The following is a 25,349-nucleotide window of genomic DNA, read 5'->3' as shown; positions in this document are numbered from 1 at the left end:
AACTGTTTGATCCTTAATTTTTTTCCTCTATAAAATGGGATTAATAATTCTTGCCTGCCATGTGGGAGACCCGGTTAAGATTCCCAGCCCATGCACTTCCCAAAATAAACAAACAAATGAAAAACTAACCAAACAAACAAAAATTCAGCAAATTGTGCTGTAATAAGGGGATACTCAAATGGGAAAAGAATGAAATGTGACCCCCACCATGCAGCATACATAAAAAAAAGAGATTAATAGTAACAACTTCACTGTGGCAAAATGAGGATTAATAAGATAACACATGTAAAATTCCTAGAAGAGTGTCTGGAATATGGAAAGTACTCACTCCATTCGATTGGCATTCTCTTCTTGTGTGATAGGCTTCTTTAACGTTTCTAGGCGGTTTTGAATTTAATTCCATTTCTAGGGTATCAGAAAACATTATTTGATATCTTGGACAAAGTTAAGATTGCTGAGCTCAAATGCTTGTTAATAAGTATGTATTAAACTATGTCCTGATGCAGAGTAAGGGCCACAGATGTTTCCAGCTCTCCTTTCCTATCCCTACTCTCCCCAGCTCACAGACTCAATGTCTGCAAATAATTAATAGAGTGGAGATTTACAGTTGGCCACCCAAATTCATCTTAACGATTAACTTTTAAAACCTAAAAGCATGAAGCCAGCAAACTGTTATAAACTTCAAAAGATCTAAAAAGGACTAAGACATATGGTATTAAAAGATACACCCAAGATTTCTGGCACTGGGCCTACTACAAAAATTGTGGATAGATTCTTTCTGTGTGGAATGTCAGGAAAGGGACAGCAGAGGTGAGCCATGTGTATGGGTTTCTGGCCTGGACAGTCCCTTGAATGTGGAATCTGACAGCAGTGGACTTCGCTCAACTCTTTGCTCTTCCAGATACAACCCAAAATTTTAAGGCTTAGCAGAGTGAGAATATATTGGGAAGAGAGCTTCCAAAGGCAGGCGACAATAGATGGGATCTGCTTTGGACTTAAGCAGTGATAATTACAATGATAATTGTGCAATAATTGTGTGTTGGATGGTTTTATATTGTATTTCCTTTAAACCTCATGACAAATCATAAAGGAGGTGCTGTTGTTGTTTCCACTTTATAGATGAGGAAACTGTGGCTCAGAGCATTTTAGTGTCTTACTTAGAGCCACATAGCTCATAAGTGTGATCCAGAATTGGAATATGCATCTCTTTACTGCTGGAATAATTTTGCACAACTGTTAGAGGAAACAGGTACCATCTAACATGAGTTCAGAGTCAGTCACCCATCTGTTAAGGCTGAGGAATGGATCAAATAACCTTTGGGACCTTCAAGATGTTGGGAGTCCAAGGCTCCCTCCTCTTTCTGAATTGAATAGGTTGTTCATATACATGACTCAAACCTCCTTAATCCTCCTGATCTACAATCCTTTGTATATATTGCTTCCTCTCAAAAGCATGGTGTTGATTTTATACCCTTGCAAATTACCTGTCTGCCTACTGTCTGGTAGTGAGTAAATTTCCACTTTAAATTCTTACAAAAACTCTCAGTTCACTTAAAGGCCCAGATATGATTTAAATTGATTACAAATATTTATTACGCTTCTAGTTCCCTCATTTTGATGGATAAAAGAACAGAAAAGTTTCTGATTGATCTTATACATTGGCTATTGCTATGGAGGTAGGGTTTTCTGCCTCCATCGTAGTTTGTATTCCTCTTTTAAGAGGAGGCACCTCCCCTTCCCCCCATCATCCATCCTGCTCCAAACCACTCCTGTGCTTCTTCTCAAACATTGAATGACCTCATTTTTCTTCCTCCCTAGAGCCTTGCCTCCTCTACTTCATTTCATTTTGTAAAAGACTTTGTACTATAAATAATGCAAGCATGTGGGAAAGTGCAGAGTAATATAAAAAATAACAGATTCAATCACTCTGTTAACTTTTTTTAGAACACAGATATATGTAGTCATAAAAGCAATATTTATTTTACATGCATTTAAGCATTGTCGATTGTATCTTACCGTACATAGCATTTGGTAAGTTTTTTGAACAACTTTTTTCAAGCTTTTCAGTTAATTGTGTAATATAGAAAACCGAAAAACACAGGAAGCAAAAACATAAAAGTTACCCAGAATCACAAGTGGTTTAAAGCTTGACATATCCTTCTAAGTCCTTAATATAAATGCACACACTGAGTATACATTTTTATGTGACTGTGATCACACGCAGAATGTATCATGCTTTTTCATAAATATTTACCAATTCAAAATCCCAAAGCCATGAGTTTTGTTACATGACACCAACTCAATCAGGGGGAAAAATGTATTCCTGCCTTTCTTGGGGACAAACATTTCATAAAAGACGAAAATGGCAAAATTGGCAAAAATGACAAAAGACAAAAATGGCAAAAAAAAAAGCTTCTATAGAATATAGTAGAGTTACAAATACCACTTTTCTTCAATGCTCAATTTAAGATGAGACATAATGCAAGAGTACAGTAAGTATAATGTGTCTAAGAGAGCTCATTATCAGATCTATATTGAAATCTTAGCAAAAGGCACATTTCCATTTAATTATTTAACAGTGTTTTCCTATGGTACAGCCAAGAGCTGCCACATGCAATGGCTACATCAAAATGGAAATACATGAACACATCTGCATACATCCTTCCCTTTGTACTTCCTTCTGCCCCTCTGAGTCAATTTCATGAATAAGTCCTAATGCATACTGCTCAGGGAGTTAGTTTAACAATTCCATGTCAAAAATGCTTCTTTTCTATTAATTTAACAAAAGGATATTTATAAATTCATTAATTCACAAGCTCTACTTTTTATCATACATTGTCACCTCAAGATATCTAAGAAGCTGAAGTGTTGTGAAATAATGATTCGTATCTGCAATAAACACAGGTATTTTACAAAAAATGCACCAAGTACTATGGTTATAATCTAAAACTGTCTTCTAGATACAGAGATACTAGCAAAGAGCCCCTGCCTTTGCTCTTCCTCTTCTACCAGTTTGACTAAGTAGAGAAATATGACTAGCTCCAAGAGGTGGGTTAGCAAAGGTCACTCCCAGAAGATAGTCCTTCCTAAAAACTAACAAAAAGGCATTTTTATAGGGATTATTTTACTATCTCTATTTTTAATATATTTTGGGCATTAGAACTTGTCCTTAAATGCAGAGCAATAACAAAAATGCCCACACAGAACATGGCCAGCCAATCTGATTTTATCTAGAAATTAGAGATGATAAAATTAGGACTCATATGCCCAATATATACACAATATATACACTACAGCAAAGTTAAATGAATGCATATAGCATATAGGGCAACAGAAAATCAGAAATTTTCTAGTAAATACTAGCAAAACACCTATTATGATTTCTCCCCTCCCACCTACCTCAAGCCATTGAACAAGTAGGAGTTCAATGTTGAGAGGTGGTTTAAAAATTCCATTCCCAAAGATAATATTTCTCACCATTTTTTTTAACATGGCAGGCACTGGGACTTGAACCTGGGTCTCTGGCATGGCAGGCGAGAACTCAGCCACTGTTGGCCACCCGTTCTCACCAATTTTTAAAAGGTACTTACAGTGTTATCCTACTACTTCTATATTTGAACACATCAGGCACATCTAAACATTTGGACAGACTAAATATTCCAAATAAGAACTTACTTACCTACTGTATATATGATATTGTTAAATAAAACTGCATGCATAACAATAATGTGCTGGTGTGAAACTGTTATGTACCCCAGGACAACCGTGTTCTTTTAATCATATCTTGTGGAGGCAGACCTGTTGTTGGGTGGGACGTCTTGATTGGGTTGTTTCCCTGGAGATGTGACCTGCACAATTGTGAATGGGACCTTTTGATGATGTTTCCATGAAGATGTGACCCTGCCCATTCAAATCGCCTCTTAATCCTTTCCTAGAACCTTCTACAAGAGAGAACTTAGAACCAACATAGACAGCAGAGAGATGAAATCAAGACAGACATTTGGAGATGCCAAAAGAGTCGTTTGAAACCAGAAGCCACAAGAGAAGAATAGCAGACATAGCCGTGTGCCTTCCCATGTGACAGAGAAACCCTGGACGGGATTGGTCTTTCTTGAGTGAAGTATCCTCTTGTTGATGCCTTAATTTGGACATTTTCATGGCCTTAGAACTTAAATTTGTAACCTAATAACCCCCTAATAAATTTGTAAAAGCAAATCATTTCTGATATATTGCCTTCTGACAGCATTAGGATCTGAAACAAATGGTTATAATCTGAGCTGTCTCCTAAACAGGATCATCCTGACCTTGAACCATTCCCTCCTCACTTCCTTTTCTCCACCGCCAGTTCAGTGGACAAATACAGCCAAGTGTAATGCTTAGAGGTGGTTGAACAAATTCCTACCCAAAATTCATTTGCAGAAGACAAACTTTCCAATGAATTTCAACCTAAAGTATATAAAAGATACTAATTTTACTATTTTGTCATGCACTAGCAATCTCTTTAATAGATGTTGCAAAATTAGGTGCCATTTGTCCTTTATAGACACTATATATACAGCCAAACAAAGTGCACAGAACATATAGAAAACTTTTTGTCTGAAATTGTCCAAGTAAAAATACACTAGTGGATTACCTTTTGCAATTGCTCCCCTCCCACCTCCTCCAAATCATTGAACAAGTATACAGAGAGTAATATTTTGCTCACAGGAATGGTTTAACAATCCCATTTCCAAAAGATGCTATTTCTTATGAAATAATATTTATAAAGTAATATTTTACCACTTCCACTTCTAATATACATTGTGTAATTCTAAACATCTAGACAGCCTAAATGCTTCACATAATGTCTTAGTTTGTCTACTATATACATAGCATTCTTGAATAAACTGCACACATGTAACAGCAGTTATAATCTGAAAGTGTTTTCTAAACATGAATGTTCTTGTTTGGAACCCTTCCCTTTCATCCCTCCTTCACCAAACCTGTAGGCGTTAAAAATTTCAGAAGACAGTCTCTCCTAGGAATTTTAACACAAAATGTATTAGTTTTAATAACTTTATTTTTGTCATATGCTAGCAATCTCTTAAGCATCTAGAAGATTAGATGCTGTAAATTACGATGTGTTGTGCTTATATACACTCTATACACAGCAAAGTAAACCCAGATTCACTGACATAGGGACAATGGTTAATCTTGTCTCATAAACACTAGCATAGAGCTCTCTGCACTACCTTTTCTCTCCTCTTCCAAACCAGGGCCCAAAATATGTATGAGAGAGGTCATTTGGCCATTCAAAATACCCCACAATATTTTATATGTATTTTAACAAAAAGTTATTTACAAAATATGCTTTTACGATGTCTATTTTTTTTTTTTTTTTGCATGCTGTATGGTGGGTGGTCACATTTCATTCTTTTTCCATGTAACTATCCCATGATTACAGCACCATTTGTTGATTTTTTTTGTGGGGTGGGGAGCACACCACCCGGGAATCAAACCCTGGTCCACCACATGGCAGACAAGAAGACTCCCTCTATTTTTAACATGTGAGACACTTAGAACATCTAGGAAGAGGAGAGATTTCAAAAAACACTCAGCATTGTCAACTCTATTTAAAGTAGTGAGGAATAAAATGCACACAGAGAGCAATGATTATAATGGGAAGATATCTTCATTTAGAAGATATTTAATGACCAGTCTGGCATGGAACCTTCTTCTCTTCCTCTTCTCAACTTTCAGCTCCATATCCTCTAATCCACAGAACAAGCATGGATGTGTGCTGTTTCCAAAGGCAGTCTAAATTTCACTTCAAAGTCATTTCCAGAGACATTTCTTTTCTATGAACTTTTTTTTTTTTAACAAATGAGCACTACTAGACGCGTGATTTTCTAACTCTATTATACATGGGTAACCTTTTTTACATCTAGAAAGCTGAGATGTAGCAAAAAAAGTTTTCTTTTAAAAGGTTTGGGGGGGGGAAATTGAGAGTAGTTTTTTCATATTATATATACAGGCTTCTACAGACACCCGTACATCTTCCCAAGGAATGGTGGGAGCTTCTTACTGGATAAATATGGCATGATATTCTACAATTTCTTTCTTTCAATGTCAAGCAAGGTCTGGTAGAAGAAAGACTAACCATGTTCCCTGACTGTCCAGGACTCTGCTCACCTTCCAGGCTCACTTGTTGTTGGGTGGAGGTTGCATTGCATCTGGTTGGGACAGAGCTTGGTCATCCCAGGTCCCAGATCTGCAGGGTTCCATGTCCTGAAGAGATGGCCAAGCTTGAGTCCATGCAGGCCCCCCTTTCTAGCCCTCAAGTCCCCTAAAGGCACTCCATGGCACTGGGGAAGCCGCCTATCTTCTCTCCCCACCTTGCTCACCAAGGACAGGTTTGGGCAGTCCTGGACAGTCAGGGGACATGGTTAGTCTTTCTTCTACCAGACCTTGCTTGACATTGAAAGAAAGAAATTGTAGAATATCATGCCATATTTATCCAGTAAGAAGCTCCCACCATTCCTTGGGCAGGGAAATCCGGGGCCGGTGGGGTCCAGGCTTGGAGGGGTTGCTGCCAATTTAATTAAATTCTGCTGGGATTTTTCTCTTCCATTTCTTGTTTGTTCATGCCTTTTATTATATTTGCCTTGGATTTTTAGCATTGATTTTTGGAATTTTTTAATTCCTATATGATCTGCATATTAATACTTTATTAGTAAAATATTGCATATGATTTCTCCAAGTCTGTGGCTTATTGGTTATGTTTTAAAAGATATCTTAGTCAAAATAAGATATTTAGTTTTACTGTAGTCAAATTTGCAAATCTTTTTTTTTTTTATGGTTTGCATGATTGTATATGGCTCAATAAATCCTCTATTCTGAGGTCAATTATTTTCTTCTGAAAGTTGTAAAGTTTTGTTTTGTAATATTTTGATTCCAATCTACTTTGAATTTATTTTGCTCTAAAATAGTGTTCTAACTTTTTATTTCCATGTGGAAAGCCAATCGTCCTTCCACCATTTATTGAATAGTCTATCCTTTTTCTCTTAGTTATAATGCCATCCTTGATAATGCCAAGTTTCAATGAGCCGGTTTCAGGGTACTTGATTCTATTACATTGATCTGTTTTTCTATTCTTTGTCATAGTGAATCAGGATGGAATAGGGAACTGCAGGTCCCTGGTTTCCTATTCAGCTTTGATAAAATTAATGGACAAGTGCAGGTTCCTGGTTTCCTATCCAGCTGTTAAAAGAAGTAATGGACAACTGCAAGTCCCTTATTTCTTATCTAGTTCCAAAGGAATTAATGCAAACTGCACACTTCAGCTGCAAGCTTCAGCTTTAAGGAACAGAAATTTCCCTTAAGGCTCCCAAATCTCCCCAAACCATTGAAACCTCCCAAACCATAAAAGTTTATAAAATCATAGGCCTGAAGCAAACTCTTAGGTAATAACAGAAAACATGGGGTTGTAAAGATTGTTAAATATCTGCCCAAAGACAAATTTGGGATACGTGAGGGCATATATAGATAACTATATAATCAATAGTTATCTCTTCCTGAAACAATGCTAGCCCTGTAAATACCTGGTTAATGCAAACCATGTAAGCCCCTAATGTTCAAAGGTTACCACGATGACCTGCAAAGAAGGCATCTGGTATTCAAAGTTTATTATGGAGACCTGCCACCAACAAAATTTCCTTTTAAACAAGCTAACCCAGTCCCACTCAGTGCGTGCTTCTCCCTTGAACACATTCCTTGTTATCTCTTTAATGTATACTCTTTCTCTGTTCCTTTAATAAACTTTACTACTTATTCTTACTGGCCCTCTCATCTCTAAATTCTTTTAGTATCTAGACTAATGACCCTGGAACAGGACTCAGTTGGGACTATTGTCAGCAGGCCACCAGTTTCAATTGTATATTGTCGTATACTTTTGAGTAAGGCGTGATATCTGGTCTTAATATTCTTCATTATTTTCTTCAAAATTTTCTTATTTCTTTGTTCTTTTATATAAAGAAAACACAATTCTAGCTGGCCATTTTTTTTAATTAAAATTTTTTTTTTAAACATACCAATATACAAACATGAACTTCTTATCATATGATCATTCCATTCTTGGTATATAATCAATAACTCACAATATCATCACATAGTTGTATATTCACCCTCATGATCATTTCTTAGAACATTTGCATCAATTCAGAAAAAGAAATAAAAAGAAAAAAATGCATACATACCATACCCCTACTCCTCCCTTTCATTAATCATTAGCATTTCAATCTACTAAATTTATTTTAACATTTGTTCCTCTATTATTTATTTATTTTTAATCCATATGTTTTATTCATCTGTCCATAAGATAGATAAAAGGAACACCAGACACAAGGTTTTCACAATCACACAGTCACACTGTGAAAGCTATATCATTATACAATCATCTTCAAGAAACCTGGTTACTTGAAACACAGCTCTACATTTTCAGGCACTTCTCTCCAGTCTATCCACTGTATCTTAACTCAAAAAGTGATATCTATATAATGCATAAGAATAACCTCCAGGATAACCTCTCAACTGTGTTGAAATCTCTCAGCCTTTGACAATTTATTTTGTCTCATTTCTCTCTTGCCCCTTTTGGTCGAGAAGGTTTTCTCAATCCCTTGATGCTGAGTCTCAGCTGATTCTAAGATTTCTGTCCCACGTTGATAGAAAGATTTACACCCCTGGGAGTCATGTCCCATGTAGAGAGGGGGGAGGGCAGTGAGTTTGCTTGTTGTGTTGGCTGAGAGAGAGAGGCCAGATCTGATCAACTAAAGAGGTTCTCTTGGGGGTGACTCTTGGGCCTAATTTTAAGTAGGCTTAGCCTATCCTTTGTGGGGATAATTTTCATATGAACAAACCCCAAGATTTAGGACTCGGCCTATGGCTTTGATTATCCCCATTGCTGTGAGAATATCAGGAGTTCTCCAAATGGGAAACTTGAATTTCCCCCCTTTCTTGCCATTCACCCAAAGAGACTTTGCAAATACTTTTTAATTCACTGTTCAAATCACTCTGGAATTTATCAGGGCATCATTCTGGACAAATCTACAAAATCTCATGCCCTAGTCAAGGTTCCATGTACTTATGGTGTTCAATTAAATTGTCCACATAAGTTATATTAGGAAATGCACTAGTTAAAATATACGTTTTGTACCAAATAAACATTATTTTGCTTTAGTCTCACTCATAAGTTAAAGTTTTCAAAATATGAATTACCATCTATTTTCAACATCCTGCAGCATTGACATTCCTTTGTTCTTCCTCATGCAAAAACATTTTTAAATTTGTACATTTAGTCACTATCATTATACACTCTAGGCATTCCTAGATTATACCATCTCAGTCTTTTATCATCTATCTTGCCTTCTGATTTCATTTGTGCCCCCAGCCCTCCTCCCTCTATCATTCTCACATTCAGCTTCATTCAGTGTACTAACATTATTGCATCAAAGTTAGGTAGTATTGTGCGATCCATTTCTGAATTTTTACATTCAGTCCTGTGGCACAATCTGTTTCTCTTCAGCTCCAATTACCCAATATCTACCCTATTTCTATCTCCTGATAGTCTCTGTCCTTAACTGAAATTCTCCAAGTTCATTCACTAATGTCAGTGAGACCATACAGTATTTGTCTTTTTGTTTCTGGCTAATCTCACTCAGCATAATGTCCTTAAGGTACATCCATGTTGTTACATGCTTCATAACTTTATTCTGTCTTACAGCTGCATAATATTCCATCATATGTGTATGCTACTAGCTGGCCAGTTTTTAAGAAAACCTTGTGATGTTGTCTGGATTGCCAAAAATACTTAGATTATTTGGTGGGAGAACTGGCATATTTTTAATACTGAATCTTCTACTCCATAAGTATTTATTCAGGCTTTCTTTTTATGTTCTTTAAAACTTTCTTAAACATTTTTCTCCTAAAAATTTAAATCTATTTTTGCAAGAATTATTTACAGGAGTTTTTGAGTTTTTCTTACTATTGTGAATAGTATCTTTAATTTCTGTTACTTTTGACAGTTGTTATAGCTGTTTTCTGGTAATACTAGTAATTGGCATATTGACCTTGTGACATGCTCTATTCTCTTTTCTTTTCTAATTACTTTTTTTTCTGCAAATTTTCAGACACTCAATTATATTATCTCAAGGCCATTTTATCTTTCAAAGCTGTCTTTTAAATCTCATGTTTATTTTTCTTATTGCATTAGCTAGTGCTAAGGTCCAAGTTTGAATACAATGGGCGACAGCAGGCATCTTTGACTGCTTACTAATTTAAACTGCAATTCTTCTCAACCTTCATCAGTACAGAGGTCCAATACCATACTGTTTAAAAGTCTAAGCCTTGGAGTTAAATGCATTTGAATTTAGGCTCTAGCATCTACCAGTTGTGATTTGCAGTCGATATCTTATTTTATAGATGTTTCTCATCTTTAAAATGAAAATAACAACTCATCTCAATAGAATGTTGTAAGAATAGAATCATATATAATTATATGTTATAAGTTATACATCATTATATTATGAATTATAAGCGCATATGTAAAAATATATGAAGATTTAAACCCTGCTTATCACGATACTCATGTGCATTTGATGATGATTGAAAAAGCAGGGTGCACAGGTGGTACAGTGGTAGAATTGCCTTCCATGCAGGACACCTGGGTTTGATTCCTGGCCCATGCACCCAAAAACAAAACCAAAAAAACCAGCGATGTTTGCTGCCTGTTTTAGGGAGAGGTTATTGGTTTGAGGAAATTTCTCTGTATTCCTAATTTTCTTAAAGCTTTTATATCAATTGATGGTTGAGTTGTATCAAATGTTTTTTCTTCGTATAATAAGATGATACACTTTCAGTTTGTTTATATTCTAAAGTTGTTCATTGAACTACTGGATTGTACGCTATTGAACAATCTTTGCTTCTCAGAGGAGCAATGAACATTACCTGGCATGACATTTTATTGTTATTTTTATAGTTGATATTGCTGTTGGTGCACTACAGATTTGAAAATATTTTAAATTATTATTTTGAATATTTATAAGTGAGATTGGGCTATATATTTTATCGTACTTCATTTTAACACTTTGAATACGAGAAGAATTCATTATTCTTTGATGTTATTAAAAACTGACTGAAGATTTTTGAATATTTGATATTATTTTTGAATAATTAAGGATCTAATATTTAATTTTTTTAAGGATTTTGATTTGTACTTGAGTCAGTGTTGGTTGATTACAAGTTTTCCAGATAATCTTTCATTTCTGCTATATGTCAAAGTTCAGATTTATTAGCATTAAATTAATATTGCTTTCATATGATTTAAAAAATGTTTCCTGTGTTTATTTATGTTTCACTTTGTTACTATATTTTTATTTGTCATAACTCATTTTTTTCAGGTTCATTATTGCTGAGGGTTTTTTTTTTTTTTGGCATGGGTAGGCTCCAGGAATTGAACCCAGGTCTCTGGCATGGCAGGCAAGAATTCTACCTCTGAGCCACCATTGCCCACCCATTATGGGTCTTTTATAATACCAGCTTTTAGTTTTGATTTTCTTTTTGCTACTTTGTTTCCTCATTCACTCATATCGACTCTTTCTTCTTCCTGCTCTTTTAATTTTTGTTGATATCCTCCTCTAGTTTCTTTAGTTGAATGCTTAACTTTTTTATTTTCAGGACTGATTTTATTGATAAATATGCAGTAGGGAATGAATTTTGCCTTCAGTATTGAATGTTTGGAAACTCAGAAGTTTGATATATGTGAGTCCATTTTCAGTTTTCCAAACGTGTGTTTTTAAAACTGTATTTTAATTGTTAGTCTGGTATTTAATTGTTTGAGTTCGGAGGAACTTTTGGCATAACTTCCAAATGTAATTAGTGAAAACTTGAAGCTATAAGAAGGAGCTGCATTCTCTAAATATATCAAGTGATGTACAATAAGCTGTATATTAAAACCACATAATTAAGTCCAATTTCTCTGTTCTTCTCATGTCATGTTATATTCTTTGCAAAGGCAAAATCATAAGGTACTAAAGAGAGCACATGCTTGCCTGTTTGTTTTCTTGAATAGACAGCAGAGACCAAACAAAACCTTGTCTATTGAAGACTCCTCTTCTGCTGGACATGGTACCATTTACTTCCTTAAGTGATGGATTACATATCAGTTCCATAAGCCACAGTTCTTTGAACCTCAGACTTGAGTGTGCAAACCAGAGGCATTTTTTTTAAACAGATAGAAAATTTATTGAGAACACATGTAAAAGGACATGCAGGCTCTCTTGCAAAGACAGAGGTGAGGAAGGCGAGAAGTAATAGGCAAGGGGAAGTCATTTGCTTTTATAAATCCCTTTACTATCTTTACTCCCCCTTCCTTGTTTGAGGCTTTGTATTTCCCACCCTTCTCCCCAGGGCAGTATCTGGTGGTAGACAGTATGTTTGGGTGGGTTGGTTGGCTTCATCCTTCTCTGTAGATGACTCTCTCCAGTGGGCGTCGTTTGGCTCCACCCTTCCCCATGGGTGACTTAGGAGGGGGGTGTTTGGCCCCAGGTGGGTAATCTGCTGCCAGGTTTTTCCTGTAGCTGGGTAGCCTCTGGGCAGGGCAGCTGTGGGGACAGGGGCCTTCCTTGGCCTTGATTAACTGTTCTTGTTCAAGGTCTTGTCTCTCTTCTCAGTCCCTGTTCTGGCCTGCCTGAACTTCCCCCTCTGAGAGTTCTCACCTCTTACTCTTAAGGGGTGCTGAGGGATGAGGATCTGTCTTCTGTTTCTGCTTCTGGCTCATCAGGGGGTGTAGGCCCTGCCTGATGGGGTGTAGAACTTTCTGGCTATCTCATCGATCAAAGTTGAGAGGGGAGTAGTCTGAAGGGACATTTGAAACAGCTGAAAATCCTCCCATCAGCATTGGTTTGATGTTGGTTTCTAGTCTGGAAGAAATAAACTTGTTGAGAAGCTTAAAAATCCAAGGGCTAATCAATAGCAAGAGGATAAAAATGAGCAGGCCTAAGAGAGGCATTAGCCAAGGGAGACTGAGGAAGAGGGAAGGAAATGATAATCTTTCAGATCCAAGAGTGAATTCTAGCTGGGTATCCACTTGTCCTCCTGCATCTTTGTGGTCTTCATTTACTGCCTAAGAGGATATAAAGGACTTGCCACAAACAAAGAAACTTTAGGGAGGGGATCTCACCTGTATCAGCCCTGGGTGTTGCCATGATTGAGATAGAGGGAAAGAACCTGCAGCAAGGAAACCACGTCCTTTAAGAATGTGGCTGAGTATGCTTTTCAGGCAATTAGAAGGGTCTAGGTATGGACATATTTTAGCCTAAACCAGAGAGACTCCCTAGATTGTTAAAGATAACACCTTTAAAGCATGGCATAAGAATCCTTAGCCCAGAATTCTGTGTTATAACTGATGGAATGTTTTAGAAGGCATTGAAATTTAGACAAATGAGAAAGAGGGAGATCTTCATGGAGGCAGTGGAGAGGACCTCTGTGGAGGTGAAAAGAGGAACAGATTTAAAGGAGGAAGGGGTTGGGTACTCAGCAGGGAGGAAAAGAGAGTGTGGGGGCTTCTCAGAGAGCTTAGGAGAATGAGAGAAAGAGAGAGAGAGAGAAGGAGAGAGAGTGAGAGCAAAAGCGAGAGCAAAAGAGTGTGAAATGGGGACTTGATTTGGCTCCCGTTGGACTTCTGCTGGACACAGGGAGAAGCCCCCAGTCAGGTCCCAAAGGGTAGTATCACCTACTTCCCTGAGCCTCTTTCAATCTACATAGCATGGAGATGGGGCTCTTGTCACCTTCGAGGAGGAAGCCAGAGGCTCAGGGTGAACCAAATTTATGTTCTGGGGAGCTACATCAGAGCTCCTAGATTCCTAGAGAGAACAGTAAAAATGGTTCAGGAGTATGCAGCATTGCCTGAGGACACAGAAGAGAATAGCAATGAGCCAAGTGAGAAAAAAAAAAAAAAAGGAAAAGCACATGGCCAAGCCTCCTGGTACTCACCAGTCCAGACTTTCCGAGAGAAACGTCTTCTGGCTGGTTTGCCCAAACATGTTGCCAGATTTTGGCTTCTAGGTTCTTGGCCATACTGTGAGAAGAAATTCAAGGGCATAGCCCAAAGAGTAAGGAAATAGAAAATTTATTGAGAACACATGTAAGAGGACATTTGGACCCTCTTGCAAAGACAGAGGTGAGGAATACGAGAGGAACCAGAAGCATTTTGAAAGAATCATTTTAACTGAAGTAAAACATGCATGCACATAAGTATATAGTTGAATGAATTTTCACAAATTTAACAGGCCTGGGTAGCCAGCTCCCAAATGAAGAAACAGAATATTGACAGCCAACCAGAAGCCCTCTCATGCCACTTCCAGTCTTGACCCCATCCATCACCTGTGGTAACTGTTATTCTGACTTCTAACACCGTAGATTACTTGACCATCTTGCCTGGATTTCATTCTTCATTTCCTACCTGGCAGTCTTATGGTTATTTCTTAAACTCCAACTCTCTGCAAGTCATCCCCCTTTTTTCTAATGTTTCATTTCTTCTTCATTGCACTTAGAATAAGTGAAAATACATTACCATACCAGATCTTTAATCACCTGGCCTCTACCCTCTGTGTATATGGAGCTGCTTTTAATTCTTTGAATATACTGTGCTTCCTCTTGCTTCTGGGACATCATCCTCCCATTTCCACTTCCCATATAACACTTGTCTCATTTTTTTGTAACTATTTTTAAAGTCATTTATTCCTCCTAGACTCCTTGTGAGCAGGCAACATGTCTTGCCCATTCATTATTTAGCCATCACAGTTAACATATCATAGACACTTGATAACTATTAAGAGAATGAATAAATGAAAGAAGATGAAATTCCCTCATTGATTTCATTTCTTCCTTGTTCTCCAGAGGTGGCCTTGAATTGTGTGGACATGGGGAAATAATCTATCTAACTGTATAGCCAGCTAGCTGATGAGTTCCTTGTGCTTGGCTTTGCATGCCATCAAGGAGATCCTGAGTTTCTTAGGGTGATGGAGGTGGAGGTGATGAGATTCTGGTGTGGAGCCAGGAGGATCCAAGGGAGATGAGTCAGGAAGTTCAGTGTTCTGTGACCAGGAATCTTTATCACCCCCTGTGTGTGTGTTGCCAAGCCAGGGCTCAGCAGCACAGAGACTTTCCAGGCCTGTGATGGCTTGTGCCTCTGTGGTGGTTATTAGAGTATGTTCTTACCTCTTGAACTTGTTGATCTTTGCAGATTAGCAATGCAAAAGCTGATCTAAGCTGAAGGGCCTTAAAGAAGCAAAGCCACCCCTCCCCCTTCTCAAGCTGTGCCTTTGGACACAGCCAAAAGGTTCAGTGACTTTGAACACAGTGTTGTGACCCTGGCAGAGACCAGTTGGTGTTGAGGAATCTGAGTTCTATTTATTGATCACCAGTGCAGCTGTTTAGCCTGGCTTTCAGCATCATCCCTCTCAGGGAGGCTTCAGCATTCCAGAATCTCACTCCACCATTTTTTATATGCAATTTAGTTAAAACACTTTCCTTTCATGTGGAGGCCAGAATGGTGACTTCATAAAGGTCAGGGAATGGGGGAACAGGAAACTTCCTTGGAAGATATAAAATAAATTAATTTTATAAAAATAAACAGTAAATTGAAAGATTTAACACAAGGAGCCCTGGTTAGTTGGATAAACTGAAATTTGTGATGTTTGAGGATTGTTGCCAATCTTTCCTCAGGACTTGAACATATTGCACTTGCATTTTATATATCTACTATCCTTTATTTACTATCCTTCCTTTATAATGGTGATATGCTTAATTTTTTAAATTTTCTTTTTCCAATGTGGTAATGGGTAATGTGCTAATGGGAATTGAGCTGATATCCCCTGGTCTTCAGTGTGATGTGAGATGACTCTGATGGCTGAAAGTGCAGTAAGGGTAAGAGAGTGACATTAACTGAATTATTCAGAAGAACCTACAGTTATTTAAAAACCTATTGGTGGGAGGAACAGAAGAGAGCTTTGGGAAGAGTACTGGTTAGGTAAGAAAGAAACCCATAATAATCCTTGCCTTACCACCAAGCAGACACATGAGTTTGGGTGAGTCATTTATTATATGCAATCTTATATCCACATACATATCCATACAATCTGAACAACTGTCAGTTCACCCATCTGTAAATAAGATCATTGAATTAAGCTAAGGAGGAGGAGTTTGATTGCTTGTGGAGACTAAGCAGGGAATTTAGAAAGCCAGGAGTTGAGGCAGGGACTGTCGTGAAGCAGAGGGCATGTGCAGTCAAAACACAACTTTAATGATGGTTTTCACGCTGGAAGGTGGACTAGACATAGTTAAGTGCCTCCAATTATTTCAAGAGAAACTCCAAATCTGAATTTTTTTTTAAATATCTTGAGTTCACATCTAATTGGCAATTCATTAAAAAAATAAGAAGATAAAAACAAGCTAGCAAAGCTCTATTTATGCCAAAGGAGACATAGAATACTGTGGGCTGAGTACAGTGGAGAGTTGGCTTTTAATCTCAAGGGTAGACAGTCTCTGACACCAGATTCAAAATCCATCTTTAAATTTGTCTAAATCACCTGGCCCAGGACCCAGGTGGAGAATCTGGGAACAGGGGAATTGGCTGCAGCATCAGCTTCCTGTTGGAGGCTTAGGGAAGCATCGGTCTTGTACTGGGAAAGTGCTGAATTTCTCCTAAAATTATGAAAGGTCAAAGACAGGATCAGCATTTGTAATATGGTGGGATGAAAATAGTCCTTGACACCAGGAGCTCTGGATCCTAACTTCGGCTCTGCTAAAAATGCTTGCATGGATTTGGTTGTATTACTTCCCTTCTCTTAAGCTCATTTGCCCCCTCTGTAAAAGCCAGCTTTAGATTAAGTCAGTTTCCCCATCTTCAGTCTATGATGCATCAGTGTGGTAGCCAGTGTCTAGATGGCCCCCAAACGATCTTAGCATTCTTGTATCCATGGCCTTGTGCAGTCCCATCCCATGTTGAGTAAAGCTGATCTATGTAACTTGTTAGATATTGCAGAAGTAAAAGAGTGGGCCTTCTGAGCTTAGGTCATTGTTTTGGCTTGCTAATGCTGTCAGAATGAATATATCAGAAATGGATTGGTTTTTATAAAGGGTATTTATTAAGTTACATGTTTACAGTTCAAAGGCCATGAATATGTCCAAATCAAGGCATTAACAAAGGGATAATTCATTCAAGAATGGCTGACCCCATCTGGAGTTTCTCTGTTACATGGGAACACACATGATGATGTGTGCTGTCCTGGCTTCTGATTTCACAGCTTTCTCAGCTTCTGATGTTTCCTGGGGCATTTTCTTCCGTATCTCCAAATGTTTGTGTCTAGCTAGGCACCTGCTCTCTGCATGGGCTCTGAACGCTTTCTTTCTCTGTGAGCTTTTTTAAGGACTCTGATAAACTAATTAAGACCCACCTTTAATGGGCAGAATCAAATCTCTATGGAAACAACCTAATCAAAAGGCCCCACCCACAGTAAATCTGCACCCGCAAGGCTGGATTAAAAGAGCGTGACTTTTCTGGGGTACATAACAGTTTCAAACCAGCACAGTCATAAAGGACATGGCCATTCCAACTTGAACTTTCAGACCAGTTGCTTTTGAAGGCACAGGCTTCCATGACATGAGGATGCTCAAGCAACCCTGTGGAGGGACCCATGAGATGAGAACAGCCAGCATCAGTTTTCCAGCCATGTGAGTAAGTCACCTAAGAAGCCAATTTAGGTGGGTCCCAGAGAAGCCTTCAGAGGACTGTAGCTCTGGACATGAGAGAGACCCTGAGCCAGAGCTATCCCAAATTCTGAACCTACAGAAGCTGGTCTTCACTGCTTAAGTCTCTAAGGTTTTTTTTTTTTTTTTTTTTTTTTAACTATTTATACAGCCTAAATCAATTGGCTAAAACAAACTCTTGACTATTGCCGTATTTACCTATGGCATCAATTTCATTCAATTCTATTATGTATTAATGTATTTCTTTAAATGAATAAAAAGAGGGCTTCTATTTTAAACTTCAATGAACTTATATTAAAAATAAAGTTTTCATATTATTCTTATTTCATGAAACATAAGATTCACTAGCCATAAAATAAAGGCAACTAAAAATTAATTTCCTTTTCAACCTAATCTTATCTTGAAACTATTGTCTACAGAAGACTCAGCCTGAAGCACCCTGTTCCTTTGTCAATAGGAGAGATGAGCAAAAGTTTAAGAGGTGTTAGAGGCAAGCTGGCCCAAAACTTAGATTTTGTCCTTAAAGTAAATAAATGAATTTAAAGGAAACAGTGAATAATTTTCTCACAATGAAATTTGATGTTAAAATACCCTCTCTCTCTCTGCCCCCAAACCATCTTGAAGGCCTCCAAAGAAATGTCCCCTCCACTACTTTTGGAAAATTAGATAAGATGATCTTATTGCTTCCTTCCAGTTTCAAATCATCCCCAAATAGCACATAATTTCAGTTGAATAAAATAAGATTACTTTTAAAAGTCCTGTTAAACAGCGTATGCCAGTTTTTAGGTGTTACTATTAATATAGTATCTTGTGACTAACAAATGATGTTGAGATTACAAGGCCCTATCCCATTCATTGGGCACTTGCAGCTACCTAGAGACTTAGACGTTTTCAACAAGCACAGTGAAAGTATTTGGGGCCCAGAGATTCCTCAGCTAGTTATTAGCAGAGCAGGGTTAGAACTTGGGTCTCCTGACTCTACTATCCTGTGCTGCCTACACAGAATCAGTCCCCTGGCCTCTTGCATCCCAGCTGGATCCATAACATCTGTAGCATTTGAGGGCCCAAAGAAGAGGTGTCATGGCAAGGTTTGGGATAGTTTGGGGGCCTGGTTTGGAGAGGATCTTTGAGGAATCTGAGAAGACAGTAGGGTTGGGCTCATCAATGAACTCCTGCCATGGCAAATGAGACTTAGAGAAGCTGCCTACTTGACATACTGGTGGCTGTCTTAGCTCAGAGACCATACATGCAAGTTTGAATCTGTGGTGGATCCCAGAAAAGCCATGTCCTTTAATCCTCATTCAATATTGCTGGCTGGGAGACTTTTTATTGTTCCCATGGAGATGTGACTCAACCAATTGTGGGTATTAATTTTTGAACAGAGGGAGATGTGATTCCATCCGTTCCATGTGGGTCTTGATTAGTTCACTGGAATCCTTTAAAAGAGGAAGCATTTTGGAGAGAGTCTCTTTTGAGAATGATGAAACAGCCATGAAGCAGAGAGCCCATGCTGCCAGAAATCTTTGGAGATGAAGAAGGAAAACACCCCCAGTAGAGCTTCATTAAACAAGAAGCCTGGAGAGAAAGCTAGCAGACATTGCCATGTTTGCCATGTGCCTTTCAAGTTGAAAGAGAAACCCTGAACTTCATCAGCTTTCTTGAACCAAGATAGCTTTCCCTGGATGACTGAGATTGGAGATTTCTATATACTTGCTTTAATTGGGACATTTTCTCAGTCTTAGAATTGCAAACTAGCAACTTATTAAATTCCCCTTTTTAAAAAAACCATTCCATTTCTGATATATTGCATTCCCGCAGCTAGCAAACTGGAACACCATATTTGCTGCTTCTCAATGAAAAGAGCACATGCAAATGTGTGCATGCACACACATGTACATGCACACTCAGCCCATATGGTTTCAAAGTACACTGCAGATGGTGCTCCAATTCCCATGGACCTGCCGAAATGCAGGGTCGAGTGGAAGGAGATATCCAAATCTCACCAGCTGCCTTGCCAAATCCCCATCCTTTGTGCCACAATTTGGCAACATAGCATTTTTCAATTTTTAATTGAAATATATTTTGGAGTCTTTGTAAATCTTGGATTTATCCAAAACTAAAGAAAGAAACATATATTTTGATGGACAAGGAATGTATGGGGTCTTACAATTCTCTACCCTAGTGGAATAGAAATTTCATGAGCATTGGCTGACAAAACATTCATACTGAACAGAAACCAAATACATTAAAGCATTTTAAATAATTAGTTTATTGGTGATCTCTAAGTCTAAAAATATTCCTGTTTTCTCATTTGTGTTCATGAGCTATTTAAACACTGACCACAAGAGCTAATAATTAATTGTGTTAATTTAAGATATTTTAAAGGTCCTGTAAAGCAAGACTGCAGCGTCAGAAGGTTTTAATGTTCTCATTCTACCAGAGGAGAGACTGTGGCACAGAGAGGACCAAGGTATGGCACATATTCTTTAGTGTGTCATTAGCAGACAGGGGACTAGATAACTGCATCAATGACATGATGTTTGGACTGCATCTAAAGAAAACACAACTCACTGTTTTTTATGTATTTATTTTCTTTTATTAAATTTAAACTACTAAATAATTCTACCCACTACTCCACCTCCCTTTGAGTCTGGAAACAGTTACATTCCAGGAAAGTTGAGATCTGATGATAAAGGACTTACTTGAGGTTTCAGACTCAAATCCATTTTTACAACTTTCTTATAAAAGTCTGAAAGCTGGACTAACGGTGGAAAGGCAGATGCTTTCAAATGCCAAATGGTACAGTTAGCAATGCCCTTCCTCCTCTCGTGGTACCCCAAAGCACAGGCCTTTCCTCACAGCAATGCAGGCTTCTTGTTACTTCTGGGGTCAGCACGTAGATTTGCTCTGCCAGGTGTCCAGTGAGTCAGTAAAGCAAAGCAGACAGGCCAGAGACAGAGGGCAGCCACAGAAACCGGAGCTCACATACCATGCACAATCCAACTAGAGACAAAAACTCAGGTGCATCCTTTTATATGGTACTTCCCCTTCTGGTCTTCTCTTTCCTTGTCTGATTTTGCCTGAGGGTTTAGAGTGGGAGAGGATAAAAGTGGATCTGTCCTTTGTAATATTTAAAGCTAGTTCAACTATAACATTTTATCTGATGCAAACTATTTCAACATAAATCGGGGTAAAAGATTAAGTCATTAAATTCAGACCAAGCCCTCAAGTCTAAGTCTTACTCATCTATTCAACTATAGAATCTTCATCAGTTAGAAAAAATGGTTTTCTTTTCAATAGCAATAAAACATTCTTGTCTTAAAATAGCAAAACTTTTGAATTATACACTTTAATGCAGTATTTTAAATTTCAAATATGAACAAATATCTGAATGTAAGCAGAGATGTTTATGGACAGATGACAATAACAGCAATACCATAGTTATAACTAGCATTTATTAAGCACATGCTGTGCTGTGCTCAAGCTACACTGCTGAGCAATTTACTTCTCATGGCTGCTACCTCCATATTTTACCTAACTCAAAAAATATTTGGTTTAATCTTTCAGACAACTATAAAAGGTGGTTATAATCATCTTCTTATACCCTTATTTGTTCATCATGTATTTATTAAGTTTCTATTAGGTGCCAAGCATAGGTCTAGGTTCTTGGAACTAAAAAATTTGAGCAAGATAAACATGCATCCTACCCTCATGGAAGGAGGACATATTTTAAAAAAATTGCAATAAAATATTTTTTTTGGAAGGAAAAAAGTGATGAGAAAGCAAATGATGAAGGGCAAGAGGTCTTCAGATAAGATAAGGAGAGGAGGCCTCTTTGGGAGTAGAGGTATAAAGACTATCCTGGGCTACGCTGGAAGGTGGGAGGATGCTGCTGCAGAAGCTAAAAGAAGACCTGTGTGGCTGGTAATGGTGGGGAGAGTAACAAGAGGTGAGATTGAAGAGGCCATCAGAGGCCAAATTATATGGTCCTTCATATGGTGAGGAATTAGATGAGGAAACTGAGACATGGGGAAGTTAAGTCTTTTTCCCATGGTCACAGAGATTGTAAGTACTGAAGAGCCAGGTGGGAACTGAACTCTCCATTCTCTTAGTCTCCACTCATCTCTATTTCTGTTATCTCTATATATCTGCTACTGTGTGCCAGGAATTCTAGGCTCTAGAGTTAAGACAATGAACACAGGTATCAGTTCTTGCCTTCATGTATCTTTCTTTCTGGTGTGGGCAGACAGATAAAAAATATAAAGGAACAAATAATTGAACTGTACACTTTCAGAAAACAGTTGTGCAATAATGAAAACTAAAGAAAGAAAAAGATATAGAGTGAAGGGGGCAGGGATCTTTTAGATAAGGGATCAGTGGAGACCTCTTTGGCCAGGGACCTGAAATAAGTGAGGGAGCAACCATAAACTCCAGACTGTTTCAGTTCAAAGAGCTTTGTAGTTAGCATTGTCAAATATAGGAAAGCATGTTTGTCCTCAGGAGGTCACTATGACTATCTCGTGTGTGTGTGTGTGTGTGTGTGTGTGTGCGTGTGTGTGTGTGTGTGTGTAGATAACATCCTTTTCCAGAGCAGACATAGACAAGTTCACCCTAGGTTATGTAAACAAAAAAGATTTGGAGGCTTAGATTAATAAAGTTTTTCTGGTTTGGTAGTCATGGAGAAATGTGCATGAAATATAAGAACCCACCTGGATAAAGGTTCATGTATGTTTGAGACAAGGAGAAATGCAGCCTTTGGGGTTCACACACCAGGAAGTAGGTGCATCTGCATATACCAGTAAGGTATTTTTATAAGAACATTTGGTTCAGTCAATAATAGACTTCCACAAAATAGTGAGGGAGATTGATGAGCCCAGAAACACTCAATAAGAACTTATGGGAAAAATCCAATGCTGTAACTTATTTACTATTGAGTCTGGACAACAGCAACATATCCCCATAAAAGACAGAAGATTAAACCGCAGATGATTAAACTTCACACCTCTCTCTCCATTTATCTCTCTCTCTCACTCTTGTTCTCCCCAAATTTTATCTTTTTCCCAACAGACTTTTTGTTGCTTGAAAAGATTTAAAACAGAGCAGTATACTGAGCATGGTTAGGATTACCTGTTATGGTGTAAGGTGAAAGGGAAATGACCATATCATGTTTAGCATTTGGAAGATCTAGGCACCAATGACAAATAAATAGTACAATTTTTCCTTTCTATGACTGTCAAGATGAGTAAGCTATTCAGGTTTAAAAACTGAGTTTGGCAAGTCACAGATCACTTCCAACCATTTTGGGATTCTTTGTAACTATGGTCAAGATATTTCAGAGGGTAGTAGGTGATTTATTGAGTCTTATACAGTTGTTATCCCATGAAGAAAGATGATGTGGCTTTGACCTATAGCTCTGGAAACTCTATCCTTGCATCTATCCATCCCTTGGGCTTTTGGTGGAATAACTATTATGATGTGGCAATTTGCTGCAATGATTAGGGCAGAGGAGTGATGCCTAAAGTAAATTATCACAAGTGTGGGGAAGCCATTTAATTCTTTGTATATTGGCCGTAAAGGTGTAAGTAACCTTTTCAAGGACTTTTTCTAGATTGAGTAAATGATCTCAACATGAAATCCTAAAGATAATTTTTAAAAGAAAAGAACAAAAATTAAAAGACCTTAGCTCTCAACTGTATTTCCAAGTTATGTCTAAATTTCTGCCATAACTCCATTAGTTTGGAAACATGGTGCTGCCCCAATGCGATGCCAAGAAAAAGCATTCTCCCTAACATCCCTCAAGGTTGCATTTGGAGAGAGCAGGACTGCTTTGTAAGCCCTTGGACAAGGTGGGACTGTTGCTTTCTAAAGCCCCTAGGAAAAAATGACTCTCAGACTCTGAAATCCAATGGAGTTTGCCCAGCAGGTTTCTGGAACTGTTTGGGTCTCGTGACCCTTGTGTTCCTTCCAATTTCTCCCTATAGAAATGGGAACATCTATTCTTTAACTATTCTTCCTTTGTATGTTGGCAGCAAATAACTTGTTCTGAGCTTTACAGGTCAAGAATCAGAGGATAATTTTGCCTTAAGACAGACCATGCCTATAGCTGACTTTGATGAGATTTCAAACTTTTTTGATTTTGTATTATATTTGTATTGTTAGAGAAATGGTTTAAGGCTTTCTGGCATTGTAATGGAATGAATGTGTTTTGTATATGGAGACATATAAATGTGTTTTGTATATGGAAAGAACAAAAAAAATGTCTTTTTTTTTGGGTTCAGAGGGTGGAATGTGCTGGTTTGAAACTGCTGTGTACTTCATAAAATCCATGTTCTTTAATCCTCATTCAATATTGCTGAGTAGGATCTTTTTCATTGTTTCCATGGTAAAGTGACCTACCCAGCTGTGGGTGGTACCTTTTGATTAGGTGGTTTCTGTGGAGATTTGTCTCCATTCATTCAAGGTGGGGTTGCTTACTGTAATCTTCAGGAGAGAAGCATTTTGAAAAAAACCTTAGAGCCCACACAGCCAGAGACCTTTGGAGATAAAGAAGGAAAACGCCCCTGGGGAATCCTTATGAAATGAGAGGGCTGTAGAGAAAGTTAGCAGACTTTCTCAGCCATGCGATTTCCCAGTTGAGAGAGGTGACCAGAAGCCAAAGATCCCAGCAGATGCCAGCCATATGTCTTCCCAGCTGACAGAGGAGTTCTGGATGTCATGAGCCTTTCTTGAGTGAAAGTAACCTCTTGTTGGTGCCTTAATTTGGGCATTTTCACTGTGTTAGAATTGTAAACTTTCAACTTACTAAGTTCTCCTTTTAAAAGCCGTTCCATTTCTGGTTTATTGCATTCCAACAGCTTAACTAACTAAAACACATGGTAATTGTCTGACATTTTTCTTCTCATTCATGAAGGGACCTCTTTTATTTGACTCCTCAACAATGCCCTGCACAGTGTCTGAGGCAGAGAAAATGCTCAGTAAGTGCGCAAGGAGTTGATTCGCTAATGCTCGAAATCAAGCTGTGTGGGGGCCCATTTGAAAATTTAGTGAACCATGAATGTTAAATATGAACAATGACAGCAAAGATTAGGTCCACTATGGCAGTATAGCCACTACTTAATAGTTAACATTCACAGGAGACCTACTCTAGGTACGGCACAACCTCAGGTTCTCTCTCTGTACCATCTGACTTAATTCTTACCATTCCCTCAGTGCATTCATTTTATTATCTGCCTTTATAGATGGTAAAGCCAAGGTTGACAGAGTTTATTCCACACTCTCAAGGTCACACAGATGAAGAGTAGAAATGCAGATGTGAACCCAGGACTAATTGACAGCAAAGTCTATGCGGCTACCTTACCCTGGCGATACTGATGTGAAAAGGGGACAACCATCTCTTAGGGGATCTGTAGAATGATTTCTGTTCTGGCTGGTGCTGGTGGGATAAAATATATTTCCCTCTGTCACAATGAACTTGAGATATACTTTGGATAGTAAAAATAGTACCTGATATCTGAATAATGTTTCACATTAAGCAAAACACTTTCAAA

At 38.1% G+C, this 25,349-nt stretch overlaps 1 pseudogene; it reads right to left on the bottom strand.

Annotated features, from left to right (window-relative positions):
- Positions 1–14,109, bottom strand: part of LOC143656016 (uncharacterized) — a 60,403-nt pseudogene extending 46,294 nt beyond the window's left edge.
- Between the last annotated feature and the right edge of the window lie 11,240 nt (positions 14,110–25,349).

Source organism: Tamandua tetradactyla, chromosome 2 (genome assembly GCF_023851605.1).
Source record: "Tamandua tetradactyla isolate mTamTet1 chromosome 2, mTamTet1.pri, whole genome shotgun sequence".
Taxonomy (NCBI): domain Eukaryota; kingdom Metazoa; phylum Chordata; class Mammalia; order Pilosa; family Myrmecophagidae; genus Tamandua; species Tamandua tetradactyla.
The sequence above is the reverse complement of the archived record's forward strand: the minus strand, read 5'-3'. Positions and strand labels throughout refer to the sequence as shown.